Raw genomic sequence first — 14,944 nt, 5'->3', positions numbered from 1 at the left:
ATCTAATGGAAGAGAAGGTAAGAATACAGTTGAATACGGGGAAGAGAATAGAAGGGAAGAGGACCTAAGAGATTACTAGAGAAGAGCATCCAGGGGAAAAGAATACCAGGGAACGTAAGAGATCTAACAGAATCTAAGATTAGAGAGCTAAAGAGCACCTAAGAAGAGAATATAGGGGGAGAGAGTATCATTGAATAGAAGAGAATCTAAGATTACAAGAGTAGAGAAGAGAATCTAAGAGAAGCCAAGAGAGAAAAATTGAAGAGCATACAGGAAAAGGGAAGAGAAAATTAGAGAATCTAAGAAAAGGAAAAGAAGAGACTGTAAGAGTATACCAGCAAATAAAACAGAAGGGAATCTAAGAGAACAATATGTAAGCAAATATAGAAGAGAGACAGGAATAAGTGAAAACACTATACACTGTAAGACAATAGAGGAGAAAATAAGAAAATGTAGGACTACAAAAAAAGGGAAGAGAATATAAAAGAGGGAAGAGACTCTTAAGAGAGCAAAAGAGAAGGGAATAGAAGAGAAAGGAATATATGAGAAGAGACTATAAGAGAATCTAAGATAAGGGAAGAGAACGTAAGAGGAGAGAATTTAAAAGAAAAGAGAAGGGAATAAAAGGGAAGAGAATATAAGCGAGAGGAAGAGACTAAGAGAATACAGGACAAGAGAAGAGAGTAAAGGGAATAGAAGAAAATGCAAAAGGATACAAGAGAAGGGAGGAGAATAGAGATTAGAAAAGACTAGGAGAATAGATGGAAAGAGAATATAAAAGAATCTGAGAAAACAGAACCAGAAGGGAAGGGAAGAGACTATAAGAAAATGGAAGAGACTAAGAGAATAGAGGAGAACAGGAGAGAAAAGAGTACAAGAGACGGGAAGGGAAGGGAAGACAGACAAGAAGGGAAGAGATTGTAAGAGAGTATTAGAGAAGACAAAAGCAATGTGCTCCTGGCTTGATAAGGTCTTTATTTTTTCAGGACAACTATCTGACTTCATTAAAAGCAGGAATCTTTAAATATAAATAGTCTTGTCTGTCGTGGAGCTCCAAACCTTTGCAGCAGTCATCCAGCTGTGAGAGGCAGCTGCACAAAGGGAATCCTTTCTCTAAGGCGAGCAGCTGAGCAGCAACCTGTTATAGCCACCCATCAATGTCTAGCTGCGTGGCGACACGAATGCCACCAACGGAGCAGATAAGCTCTGGCACCAGCCACCGAACAGGAGGGGATGCTGCTGCGTGCACGGAACGCAGAGGCAGAGCACTTGCTGCGTGTGCACTGAGTAGCAAGAGTTTTCCATTCACATCCTCAGTGGCCTTACCTCTTCCTCCTGTGCCACTTTGCCGTGCTTCACTGTGGCACCCGAGGACCTTGTCCCTATACGGCTGGGTTCATGAGCACACTGCGCGCCGGGCAGCCCACATCACCTGCGGGGCTCTGTGATCACCAGGCTGCGGCAAAGGCAGCAGTAGAGAGGGGTCCCTTGGAAATGTGCTGTCTGCCTGCAGGCACCGCGCTGTTATGGCACCTCTTTGAAATCGGGGGCTAAATACACATCTCTGTCCCTGCGAGTGGTGCCCGGGGCTGCCGGGAAAGCGAATCTGTGGACTAGGCTGCGTGTGCTCTGGTCTGTGAGCCCCCCGTCAGCTGTGGTACAGCGGAAGTCCTGTCACTGTAAAATGTTTGGCAGATAATACCCTTCAGGGAACTAGAAACCCGCACTGATGCTGCGTGCCTGGCAGGCTAGGAAAGGTAGATACATTTGGGGTTACGCACACGAAAGCTCTACACCCTGCTGCGGTTCAAGTGCCATTGTTCCTATAGGCAGATGGCAAAGCAGCCTCAGGCCTCCTGCTGGGCTCAGGGGTCCATCAGCTGCACCAGAGGAGCCTTGCTTTCAGGACGTGACACTCGCTATGCTGGTAAGTGACCAGTTCAAATAGGCTGAAATGCAAGCGAATTTGCCCAGAGCTGGGTGTTACTCCCACTGGTACCGGTACCTGTGGTAGCAAACATTTAACGAGAACCACATGCTGAGCAGACCTCAGTATTTCAAACAAGCCAGTTTCCCCTCCCTGGCTGCATTACACTATGTTCCTCCAGATGAACTTAACCTCATGTCAGCAAAGCACTTTAGCTCAAGGTACCAAAGACGAGCTTCAGCAAGGGCACAATCGCACCAGACACACCAAAGAGCGTGAGGAGGAGAAGCCCTTCCGTAAGAAAGAAGGGTAGCTGTGGCTTTGGGGTTTTAAAGAGACCCTCAGCAGCTGCAGGGAAACACCTGCATGCCCTGGGGTTCTAACCATAGGATCACAGAACGGTTTTGGCTGGAAGGAACCTTTAAAGGTCACCTAGTCCAACGCCTCCCCTGCAACGAGCAGGGACATCTCCAACTACATCGGGGGGCTCAGAACCACATCCAGCCTGGCCTCGAATGTCTCCAGGGACGGTGCATCCACCACCTCTCCGGGCAACCTGTGCCAGTGCTTTACCACCCTCATTACAGAAAAATAATGGGACTGACCTGCAGTGCCCGGTTCTCCCTCCCTCCAGCCCTTGCCTTCTCCTCAGCAGTGCAGCTCCTCTGCTGCAGAGCTGGGATCCCCCTCAGGAAAATCAACTCTGAGCCCTGAAACTGCCCCACGAGTCTCCGCCCACACAAGCAGGTCAGGATAGCAACGCTTTGTCAAGTTGTCACGCACATCACCTAGACGGAAGACATCGTAAACAAGGACAACACACAGGGAGTACTCTGGTGGACTCCCATCGGGTTGGAAAGACTGCATGGGTACTAATTCAACAAAGACAATACCAAGAGCTGTAAACTCTGCTGGCAGTACCCAAACGTCAAGAGGAAACTGGGGAGCTGCATTGTTACAACATCCAACAGGATGATGAGAAAAACAGTGGTAATTCCCCGCAGAGCTGCTGCAAAACAGCCTGCAAGCAAACCGATTGCTGCTTAGGCAAAAAGCAATGCAATGGTCTCAAATCAGGAAAGCAAATCAAGCTGAGATTTCCTGTGACAATGCTTTCAATTACATGAATGTACTTGACTGGAAGGGAAAAAAACTTCTTGAATTAAGCACGCAAGCAAGTTGAACAAAATAATTCCGTCCTTGTTCAAGCAGAGGACGTGGTTTTGCTCCGATTTACCGGCCCCAGGTGTTCCTATAGGAGGATCTAGATCTGTCCAGCTGTTGAAGGGACACTCTGCATTTATGCCAATGTAAGAGGAAACAAAGTCCTGCATCCAGATCTTGGGCCCCAACTCCAGAGGGACGTGGAGCCGCGCAAGTGAGCCAGAGGAAACCATGGAGATGCTGAGAGGCCTGGAGCACCTCTGCTCCGCAGCCAGGCTGAGAGAGATGGGCTTGTTCGGCCTGGAGAATAAAAGGTTCCTTAAGGGGGGGAAACCTTAGAGCAGCTCCAGTGCCTACAGGGGCCACAAGAAACCTGGAGAGGGGCTTTGGACAAGGGCGTGTAGGGACAGGCCAAGGGGGAATGGCTTTAACCTGCTAGAGGGGAGACTGAGACGGGCTCTTAGGCAGAAGTTCTTCCCTGTGAGGGTGCTGAGGCGCTGGCACGGGGTGCCCAGAGAAGCTGTGGCTGCCCCATCCCCGGCAGTGTTCTAGGCCAGGTAGGACACAGGGGCTTGGAGCAAGCTGCTCTAGTGTGAGGTGTCCCTGCCCGCCTGTGGGTAGGGGTTGGAACTGGATGAGCTTTAAGGTCCCTTCCAACATGAACCATTCCAGGATTCTGTAAAATGCAGAAGCGGGGAGGGTAACTACAGGCAAACTACAGACCAATTGGTGAAAGCAGAGGGTAAATGGATTTCCTCTCTTGGCAACGTCCGAGGAGCATCTGCTACAATTACCAGACATACCTCCGCTCTCCTCTGTTGCTTCCCATTAGCAGAAACTTCTCTTTTCTTTTTGGTCTTGCAGCTGAAAGAAAGAGGTTAAAAAATCTTCTGGAGCTCCCGAAAGGGTCTGTTCCGGCACGCACAGTGTCCACGCGAGAGCACACTGCTCTGAAACAGAAGGGTTCTTTTATTTACCTTCTTTTATTCTAACACGGGAAACAAGTGATTCAAAAAACACCCCTTTTATGACCAAATGAGCCCTTGCATCCACTCCCAGGGTCTTCTGAAGCAGTTCCGTGGTTAGGGTGGTGTCATTACCGCTTTCAAGGGATGCGGTGACAGATGAGCCTGAAAGAACACAGGTTTCAAGAAAAGAAAAGAACAAAGTGTTGTGCCTTAGGTCACTGTATTTGAGAGCTGTGAACAACAGCAGCAAGGGCAGAGCAGGCAGTTTCCAGATTTCTTTATGCTGTTTGGAATCAGCGAGGAAAAGCCCCTCACCTAAGCGCTGTGGCCCTCACCCAGAGCTCTTCGACCCCAGAGGCAGTGTGTCCGCTCACTCTTTCTGGCTGTGCTTCCCTGCCAGGTCAGCTCGCTGCCCAGGGCCTGGCCAGCAGCGCCCATGGTTGCATTAACACCCCCGTGAAGTACTGCCCTGCCCAAGTCTAGTCTCCTACCTGTGCAGCATACATACTACATCTTTGCTGACAGCTACCCATCCCTTTGAGAGGGAAAACCACGGCTGTTGCCACACATGTGGCAGGTTTGAGGGCAGGCGATGCAGAAAATGCCACGCTGTACACCATGCTTCCCGCCCTGTTTTCTTCTTCTTCTCCTCCCTCTGCTCAGTCCAGGTCCCTTCCCTCACACTGAATGAAGGTCCTCATTCTGCCTTTTAAAGTACGTTTTCAAAGAGAGCGAAAGAAACCAGACACAAACTGTGCCTGAACTGAAAAATCATCCGCTGCTTAAGGCGGCTGTGTGAGCCTTGTCGCCCTTGCAGCTGTCAGCAAGTACACTGCTATTAACTACCCTTGGAAAGCAAAAGGCTTAGGGTCCCCGTTAGCCCGTTCGCCTTTACGGTGTGCTGTCAATGCTCACGACGGGCATCACTTACGTGTCCAGGCGAGAGGGGTTCAGCAAGGAAGACACCTTCTGCTTTCAGGAACAGCACAGAGGGCCTTCAAAAACGCTCTCTCCTGTGGGATCCCCTTCTGGGCTTCTGCATTTCACTGGTTATAATGAATGCCTATTCCAAACAGATTACCATGAAAATGTTCCTTACTTTGAAGAGAGACAAAGGTTGAGCCGTATCAACCCGTTCTCCTACCGTTAACCCAGAAAGCAAACTACTTACTTGTTTTGCAACCCCTGTCACGTTCCTGGTTTCTGCCTGTTGACATGGGGCACCCTGCCCAATTTCCAGTGAGCTCCACTGAAGTTGTCTACTCTGAAATACTGAAAAACAGTAATGTGTTTGTGTCTGTGGCCTCCTGGATAGGCCCTCTAGGATGGCAAATAAAACCTGCTGTTGAGATACCATTTGCTACTGTTTCGTAACCAAAGAATTTCAGAGCAATTTCTCATTCCCCAAGCTCAGAGTGTTCTACTCCAGGAAGGACCACAGGCGAGGCGCTCTACTAAATAAACTAAACAGCTTCCATGGTTTCAGCCCAGCCAGCAGCTAAGCACCACACAGACAACCCTTTACTCCCTGTCGATGCCAAAACCAGTGTAAATGTGCTCAACCATTTATAGTTAGCATTCCTACACAGAGCCAAGCTTGCTGCATTTAGAGCTGTGTGGAGTGAGTGTTTTTCTCTTGTAGGACGCAAACTGAGGCCTCCCACTGTTCGTGTTCTACATTAAAAACATTAAGTGTTTCTTTTTCTCATTGTCAACTAGAAATCTGTTGACGTCGCAATCCCAGTCATCGTGAAGTCATGGTTTTTGTTGTTTGCGCTGACTTCTAGGAAAACAAAAAAGGAAGCATTTTTAGCAAGTGATAATAAAGCTATGTCATAGTATTATATCTAGAAATAAACTTTCATTCATCGCCATTATACATCAGAGACCTCTATGACTAATGCTAAACTTATACCAGAGATTGCGCAGAGAGACTCAGCTAGCACGATATAAAAGCTGCCTTACAACAGGCTACTTACACTGTAACCCAAAAACGAGCAAGCAACTTCCTGATTACCTGAAGATGCAGACGCTACCTGGGACAAACGTGATTATCTGCTTTACATGCCAAGCTATAATGATGTTTGTTAACGGTGGGTTTCCGACACCCGCCTTCAGTCAGAACAAAACCTCAGTTCCGTGAGTGCTCCCAGTAAATGGAACAGCGCCTTTGCCACAAGAAACCATGCAACCTGGCCCACGACAAACTAGCAGCCATCACACAGCACTGCAATAGCAAACCAGGAGGAGAGCGACACTGCGATCCACGCATCTTTCCGATTTCCTTGCACAGGAACCTCGCTCGCAATAGGAGGGAGTGGCAGCCACAGTCCATCAGAGCTCCAACAAGCAGGGCCGGACCACTGCATTCTGCTAATGCTTCAGCAAGACAGAACCTCTCTGTCCCTTGAAAGGAAAAGATGCTGGCAATGGCTTAAACTTTAAATGAGGAAATTGATGCTGCAGTAAAAACTCAGGCTGTGGGGAGCGGGGGGGACGCAAATAAGATGCAAAAGAACACACAAGGAAAGCAATCCGGATTCTTGCTTCTGTGTGAGCAGCCATCAAATGCAGCAGTTTGGGCCCTTCTAAGCAGAAAAGGCAGGGGCTGGCATGAGGCATTATTTCACTGTGTTGATGCTGTGGGAGTAGGAAGACGGCTAGAGTACAGACAGACCTGCAAGGCAGACAAGGCAGAGATCTTGCCCGACAGAAAAAGGAGGCAGGAAGCCCATCAAACCTGTCTATTAGCAAACCGTACCAGGAGCACAAGAAAACCTCACGAGAAGGGCTTTCTTTGGCCGAGAAACAACCTCAAGCAGGACACCAGGCAGAGCTTACAAGGGAAGGAAAAACGACTGTACAAAACACAGTCAAATCTTAGAGATTAAGAAGTACAAAGATCAAACAGGTCTCAGCAAATTCCTCCCTTAGACATGACAAGTTACCTACAAATTACAAGCAAAGAAGTGAGATCACCTAGTACTGCTGCTGCTGCTAAAACCAGCAAACTTGTCCAGGTATGGCCTGAAAACCACCCTATTGCTTTGTCACAGCTTTCAGTAAGGATGAAGAACCCAGAAAGTCCAGAATTTTAAAGGAATTGGCACATGTAATCTCACACCAGCAACAAGGCTTTTAGGTAAGTCAGACAAAACAGGGTCGGGGGCAAAGACCACCAGAGCCCCAGCTCTTCGTACAGGTGACGGTTCCCAGCAGTGTCCCCAGACTACCCCGGCGGAGAGCTGCCAGCAAGGAAGGGAGGAAACAGCCCACGTCACCTGCACTGTGCCACACGGCGACAGCGCTCACAGGGCTGAGAAAGGCCGAGAACTGCTGGGGCAGGGGACACCACCAAGTGAGCATCACTGGCCCGACACAGAGGGTATAAAACCTGCAACTGGATGGAAGAAAGGAGCCATAAGGAGCTGCAAGAGCCTAGAGGGTAGCTGGTACGGAGCCGAGGTGGGGAAAAGAAAAGCACGAGGAACCTGACCCAGTGCTGTCCAGGAGTCACACAAAGACCCAGGAGCCGCACCAGGAGCCGCACAAGGTCTCTGCAGGTAACACTTATTCACAGCTTTGCCTCCTGGTAGCTGGTGCTGAGTTGCTCTGACATATCCTGGTGAACACGACCATCACAACCAGCTGTTTTGCGCCCGGTAACATGGTATGTCCCTCCCTTGAAGCCTCACCAGGCCCATGGGAGACACAGCTGCCCTTGTCTGGCGACCACAGCGCCAAGCTGCAGATGGGAAGCATCGCACCAAAGAGATGTTATGAGCTCAGCTCCCTTCGGGCTTCATTTTGCCTGCTCATGGTCAATACTGCTAGTGATTGCCTCGATACAGACACCAGGAATGTGTGGACAACATCTGAGGATGATGCAAAGCGCTTTCTGTACAGTGATGAAACTTTCACAACCCAGGAGCTGGGGGACTCGGAAAACTGAAGTACTAACAAAGACCATGACATGAAAATGACAGTGGTTGGGGATCAATGAGCTGGGCGTACTAAGTCAGTAACTAATTTATAAGCTTCCACCAACAAGCAGCCTAAGAAAGGCAAAATCCGTCCCTGGAAATGCAAGAGAAGCGTTTAAACCAAGCTCTATGCCGAGCATACTCTAATGACAAGGAATTAATCTCAAAGGCTGGTTTGTAATGCACAGACAGACAATGCACAAACACTTCTGAAGCTGCTTTAAGACAACCTGGGAAGTGGGAAGGGGAAATGCGCTTGCCCAAGACAGCAGTTCAGGGTACTGCAACCCCAGAGCAATCACAACGTCAGCAGGTACAGGGGCACAGTGTCACGTGTTCTCGGCATTGCTGGCGGAACAGAAATATGGCACGAGAGAATTACCGTGATTCAGAAGTGACGCAAAGACGCGACGTGAGAGAAGGGAGGAGGGAGGGGATTGGGTGTTGCTAGGAGACGGCGGTGAGGGTGACGCCTGGTGGGGAGAACGGGCATTGCATAGAGCCCCATAGGGCCAGAGGGAGCCCCAGAGAGACCCATAGAGGCCCTGGAGAGACTATAGAGATCCCACAGAACCCCATAGATGGGTCTTGCGCCCTAAGCCTGCCCCATAGCGCACCTTGTGGAGCCCCACAGAGAGCAACGCCAGGAGCAGGAGCCCCCCAGCAACCCCCCTAGCATGTGGGGCAGGAGGCTGGGGGCCTCCGAGTGCTCCAGCTGGGTCTGGAGCTGTGGGGCAGAAAGAGGGGGATGGGGGGCTGCCCCATAGAGACCCCAAAGGGACCCATAGAGCCCCACAGAGACACATAGAGCCCCACAGAGACCACATAGGGAACCCCAGAGACCCCATAGACCCCCCATAGCCCCGCACAGACACCCACATCCCCACTGGACCCCATTAGCCCAGGAGGGGGGGTGGTGTGTCCTTGGCTGACCGCCCCCCCGTGGCCCTTTACCGCCCCCTGCAGGCCACACTGCAAATCCCTGCCTGCACCCCCCATCGACACCCAATGGAGCCCCATAGCGCTCCACAGACGCCCCATAGCGCTCCACAGACGCCCCATAGCGCCCCATAAACACCCATAAGCCCCCTTGACCGCCATTTCCCACCTCCTTCATCCACCCCATAGTGAAGTCCTCCCTGACCTCAAAGCGCAGCACTTCGGGGGGGCTCCATGGGGCCCATTTGGCACTGGAGCTCCTTACACAAGGCCGCGGCGCAGTTCTATGGGGCACAGATGTGGGACAGAGCTTATGGGGCCCACAGAGCCCCATAGGGACCCACAGAGACCCTCAGCACATCAGGTAAGCAAAACCCAGACATGCGTTACTGCGAGACTCGTCAGATATAGCACTGCATCTATAAAAAAGCAACAGGTTGAGACTTTAAATCATTCAGCATAAACAGAGCAGCCCTAAAGCCACCCAGTCTGGTAGCTCGATGCATCTCCTGCTACAAGCACCTCCCAAGACAGACTGAGATCTGGATCAGCTCCCTCACAACGCTGTCTCTGCATCCAGAATACCAAGCATTTATGAAGAAACCTGATGGCTACTGCAGCAAGGCCGGTGTCCAAACCAGGGGAAACCAGGGGAGCAGCAGCAGCAACTGAAGTCCTCACTGACAGTCTCAAGGGAAAGGCTGCGATGAGCTGGCTGGGGTCCCCTAGAGCACAACGCGGCAAGGTCTACTTGCAGAACAAAAGGAGGGCAATGAGCCCTGCCCCTGCTGCCGCAGACCTGACTCATTTCATGGAGGGAGAATTTCAGGCTCCAGATCTCTCAGCACCTTCAAGCTCCAGTGAACAGGCTCATTTCCAAACCACCCGCACGTTTAGATCAGAGGAAAGAAACAGGGAATTCCGTGGCTGCTTCCTAATCGGGTGTTTCCACCTCCGCCCCTTCCCCTGCCAGTGAAGGCACAGTGTGAATTAAGGACCTCCGGGTAACCCCCGCCCCGGGTCTTTACTCCCCCCAGTACCGAGCCCCTGGCGCTGTGAGGCTTCCCGCGCGGGCAGCCAGCGGGCAGGAGCCGCCCCTCTGCGCCCGCCCAAGGCACGGACGGACGGGCGGGCCGCCGGGCCCGCTCGCCTCCCCGATAACCCCGGCGCGCTCGGACCTCAGCTGCTGCCGCCGCTGCCGGGACCCGGACCCGGACCCTGCCCGCCGCCATGCTGCTCCCGGGCGCTGCGCATGCGGCACCGAAACGGCGCGCGGAGGGACCGGAGCCGGCGCGCCAACACCGGGCTGCGGCCACGAGCACCCCGCGGACATGCCCGCACATCAACCCGCAACCGCGGCGGCCACCACGTGACACGGGCCACTTCCGGGGACAGCAGCGGGGACAAAGGGAGCACCACGGCTCATGCGCGGAGCCCGGGCTGCAGTACCGAACTCTGGACACAAGATGGCAGCAGCGAGACACCCGGGCGCCACACCGCCCCCCCCAGCCCATCATGGTGTGGTCGTTATGTGATCGCTGTGGGGTCTGTGCGAGTCTCTACCGATTGCTGTGCATCTCTGCCACAGCTCCTTGATGCAAGACTACTTTCATCACGTTGACAACTGATTCATAACAGATATCTGAAAAAACAACTGCAAAATTACCACCGAGTTGCTAAAAAACAACTCAGTTAATACCCACACAACCTTTTATCTCTAAAGACTATTGATGAGCCCAGAACCTGTAACCTCCATCCCAAGAAAACGCACAAGCTTTGCCGCTAATCATAGTACACATAGACTTGCACTACAGATGCTCCACCTGGCCCAACTACTGACCATGAGCAGAGCAACTCAAGGCAATCACACACACACACAAAGAACACTACAGACTCTGAGAAACCGAAAAGAGAGAAAAATCTGAAGAAGTAGACTACCTCCCAGATGGAACACTACATCCACCCAGATCACCTGCACAGCCGCAAGAGCAACGCAACAGGTCTCCTCAGGAGCCTGAGAACAAAGTCCGACATGACCATGTGTTTCCAAAAACAACCACAAAACCTGACATGATGGACATGCAAAAAGCATGAAGACCCATGAGCACGACTCAAAATTCAAGACCCACGAGCATGAAAATGCACAGACAATGTCCTAACCAATGAAACGGGATGCCAAGATAACAGAGATATGAAAGCAGCCTGGAGACACGGAGACACTCAGACACTCTGGCTCAGACACTGACTCTTGATATACTATCACACCCACTCACAAGCAGACTCTCTGGCCCTGACTCATTAATTACAAGGTTATTCCTAGAGCTCTTCTGTCCATTCACACAGATCACGAGGAGTAGACAGCTACACTGATTATAGAAACCCACCACCTACGTTCCAGAGCGCAAGAGCTCCAGCTAAAAGAAAACTAGAGACAAACAGAGAACTCTCAACTAGTTTATTAACATGGGATACTATAGAGATAGTGAAGGATACTTCTCATGGTTGCTTATCTTACTGTCATGGGTTCTTTTTGGCACCCAACGTGGAGCTCGAAAGGTTGAGATAACAACAGATCTGACAAGATTAATAGTAAATCAACCGTGGTGGTTTATACAAGGTCAGCCATAAATCACGCAATTGCTCTCTCACTCCCCCCCTTCTTGCCCTCCCCCTACTCCTGGGGGGACAGAGAGGAGAATCGAAAAGAATGCAAATCCCGCAAGTTGAGTTAAGAAGAGTTATTAATTAAGGTAGAACACAAGTCACTACTGCTACCACCAATAATGATAATAATAAGGGAAATAACAAGGGAAGAGAATACAACACCTCACCACCAGTCGACTGATAACTCGCCTGCCCCCCAGCCAAACCGAGCACCAACCCATACCTCATCCCACCCTGCAGTCTCTAGCCCTTCCAGGTAACTCACAGTTAGATCCTGGGCATGACGTGCTGTGGTACGGAATACCTCTTTGGCTAGCTTGGGTCAGGTGTCCTGTTCTCTGCTTCCTCCCGGCTTTCCCTCCTCCCTGGCAGAGCATGAGGATCAGAAAGTCCTTGGTCAGACTAAAACATTTGCCTTATCAGCTCTGTTCCCAGGCTGGAAGTCAAAACACAGTGCTGCACCAGCTACTAAGAAAGAGAAAACAAGACTGCTACTGCTGAACCCATGAGAACAGACTTATGAACCCCAAGGACCCTGTGAGGACCATACACAAACCAGCTCCGAGAATCATCATGGCCGTGTGAGGTGGCAGGCTCAACCTTAGCGGGCGTCCCCGCGCAGGCAACGGTCACCTGGGTGGGATGAGCTTCTGCCTCCCTCACCTAGCATGAGGCTTGGGCTTCCATACTCACAAGCAGGCACGCTCATTGCGACGCAGGGGGCCAGCCCACGTCGCAAGAAGTGGCCAACAATATCTGGGAAGGTCTGCAAGGGTCAGCACTTTTCCAGGCAGTTCTAAAGCACAACTTCCTGGGTAGGCACCAAAGCTGGACTTTTTGGGAAAAGCCAAAGCAGTACACCACAAGAGGGAGCCAAAGAGAACAAACAGTACTTTCCTACCTTTGTGTGTTTCACCACCGACCATTACCTATTGTCCCCGACACAACACCCCACACTTAAGCCCCACAAATGGCACTTTTGCATCCTGTCTTTTAACTCTGAGGCACTACCTTCACTAGAGCTGACCATTTACCTCCAGGCACCCTCTACTGTGTCCTCAGACATTCTGGCTCAAATACTACATTGGAATGCTACATCTCAAACCCCTTCCTGCCATTCTGACAATGTCCCCCACACCCTCTCCTCCTACAGGAGGCCCTCTACTTAGCGTGCGTAGTGCCGTGTGTCTCGAGGCGGCCTCACTGCTCGGAACTCCCACAGCAGATGACAGCCATGTTGCTCCCCTTGCCAAGTTGCTCTTCATCATCTGACAGAAACAAAAAAAGGGCAACACGTTGTGCTGGCCGTCATCTCCAGCATCCCAGCCATCTATGCCAGCCTTTCCTGTAACTCTACTTCGCCTTTACATTATGCTCACCTACTCCCAATCTATTGCAGAATACAATGCTGGGCTTCTCCTGCACTCTAGGACCTAGGAGCACAATAGAAAGAAATGACCATGGTGCTTGTAGAAAATGACCAACCCCACAACCATTATTGTTACCTCTCCGACTCACCTCAAATACTCATCTGACTCCAGAAGTAGAACGCAAGACCTGCAATAACCAACACTACTACTGAGCCCTTTGCCATGTTATTCTCAGCTCTTACTCACCACTCACGCAGACAACCTTCTGACAGCCCTCCTCAGCTGGCAGCTTCACGTCTCTTGATTTAAGTGTGGCACCTAAAAAAGAAATGGAAACAGGCACTCATGGAGAGAAAAACAGAAGCTTTGGCCGACCCTGAAATAAGTTGCTACTGGGGTGTTCCAAGCATGGCTCACCTTGACTGAGTTATCTGAATGTTATTTTTCAGCTCGAGTGTAAGGATGAGTTTGAGCCAGGGAGTCTTAGCCAGGTAGTCAGAACCAGGAATTCTGTGTTAGAATCAACTTGAGATTTGTGTGGATGCATGAGCCAGTCAGTGTCAGACTGAGCCTAAGCGAGTGTGAGGAGAAGTCAGCGCCAGAGAATGTCTGTGCAGCTTAAACGTGAGTATGAGTCTGAGCCAGTCTGTGTGAGAAGGAGCCTGCACTGTCTGCCAGTCTTGAATATGAGTCTAAGCCAATGAAAGCCAGAAAATTAAAGCTGGGGAGCAGGCAATGAACCAGAACCAGATGAAACAAGACCCAGCTGTGGATCGTCAGGGTGCTCTTATCCCAGCTGGGGGCTTGCCCCACCCCTGACCCAGGTCACTGAGGGAAGGGCTGTGGGTGACACCCTCCCTCCCTAACACAGTCAAGCTGTAGCTGCCCTACCCATGTAAGCTCATGCTACAGAGTAACCCCCTGCCTTTCCCTCAGCCCCATGCTACATTTCAAACCCCTTCCTGCCATCCGGACCTTGTCCCCCACCCTCCAGTCCCAAGCAGCAGTCCCTCTACTTAGCTTCCATAGTGCCATGGGTTTCAAGCTGGCCTTGATGCTCAGAACACCCACATCAGAGTCCTGTGATCTTGCCACAGCTGCCAAGTTTCTCTTTATCACCTGCAGCAAACAAACGAGCAAACAGGAACACACTGTGCTGGCCACCATCATCACCACCACCCCACCCACCAGTGCTGGCCTGCTCTGTAACAGCCCTCTTCCTCCTTCAAAGCTCATCAACATTGTGCTTGCCTGTTCCAAACCCACAGTGGAGTCCGACACTGAGCCTCTCCTCACCTCCAGGTCCTAGGAGTACAATAGAGACAAATGATCACCCTGCTTGCAAAAAGGGACCGACCCCACTATCCTCCTTACCTGACTCACTTCAAGCACTCATCCAACTCCAAAGGTAGAGGGCAGCCCTGCAACACCGAGCACAAATACTGAACCCCTTTGCCATGCTCTTCTCAACAATTAAGCACACCCAACACACACAACCCCCGATCTTCTCACAGCCCTCCTGAGTTTGCAGCTTCACCTCCCTCGAGTTATCTGCAGCACCTAGAAAAGGGAACATGCACACACTGACAGAGATACAGAAGCTGCACCCTTCCCTCAGGAAGTCCCATCTCTCTCTCCTGTCACTTTACTACTCATCCACTAGCCCTCAGAGCTTTTCCATCCCTTTATTCTAACGTGTACACCCCCTGGAATACACCACCAACAAAAAGTAATTGCAGCTTTATGAAAATGAAAAGACCCTAAAATAAATTGCTGCTTGGGTGGTCTAAGCTTTGCTCACCTTGGCTAAATCACCTGAATGTCTTTGTTTAGTTAGAATGTGAGAGCGAGTCTGAACCAGGAAGCCTGTGTTAGTCTCAATGTGAGACTCGTGTGGTTGGGCGAGCCAGTCAATGCCAAATTGAGCCT

The 14,944-nt window shown here is 51.0% G+C and overlaps 3 long non-coding RNA genes across 8 annotated transcripts; all 3 read right to left on the bottom strand.

Annotated features, from left to right (window-relative positions):
* Window positions 1–955: 955 nt before the first annotated feature.
* Window positions 956–5,076, bottom strand: LOC136018914 (uncharacterized). Of its 5 annotated transcripts, none has more exons than XR_010614637.1 (4): window positions 4,991–5,076; window positions 3,895–4,221; window positions 3,524–3,767; window positions 956–3,391 (listed from the first exon to the last, which is right to left on the bottom strand). It is a non-coding gene; the product is annotated as an uncharacterized LOC136018914 (long non-coding RNA). The 5 variants fall into 5 exon arrangements; XR_010614636.1 differs by having other exon boundaries at window positions 956–3,767; window positions 3,895–3,955; window positions 4,069–4,221; XR_010614635.1 differs by having other exon boundaries at window positions 956–3,767.
* On the bottom strand, window positions 5,066–10,335 carry LOC136018916 (uncharacterized). The gene is made up of 3 exons (XR_010614640.1): window positions 10,160–10,335; window positions 5,231–5,331; window positions 5,066–5,122 (listed from the first exon to the last, which is right to left on the bottom strand). It is a non-coding gene; the product is annotated as an uncharacterized LOC136018916 (long non-coding RNA).
* A 1,052-nt stretch (window positions 10,336–11,387) lies between these two features.
* Window positions 11,388–13,252, bottom strand: LOC136018760 (uncharacterized). Of its 2 annotated transcripts, XR_010614560.1 has the most exons (4): window positions 13,164–13,252; window positions 13,025–13,078; window positions 11,911–12,913; window positions 11,388–11,555 (listed from the first exon to the last, which is right to left on the bottom strand). It is a non-coding gene; the product is annotated as an uncharacterized LOC136018760 (long non-coding RNA). The 2 variants fall into 2 exon arrangements; XR_010614559.1 differs by having other exon boundaries at window positions 11,388–12,913.
* Between the last annotated feature and the right edge of the window lie 1,692 nt (window positions 13,253–14,944).

The sequence above is a fragment of the Lathamus discolor genome, chromosome 8 (assembly GCF_037157495.1).
Source record: "Lathamus discolor isolate bLatDis1 chromosome 8, bLatDis1.hap1, whole genome shotgun sequence".
Lineage (NCBI taxonomy): Eukaryota > Metazoa > Chordata > Aves > Psittaciformes > Psittacidae > Lathamus > Lathamus discolor.
Note: the sequence above shows the minus strand (reverse complement) of the source record. Positions and strands in the feature narration are given on the sequence as shown.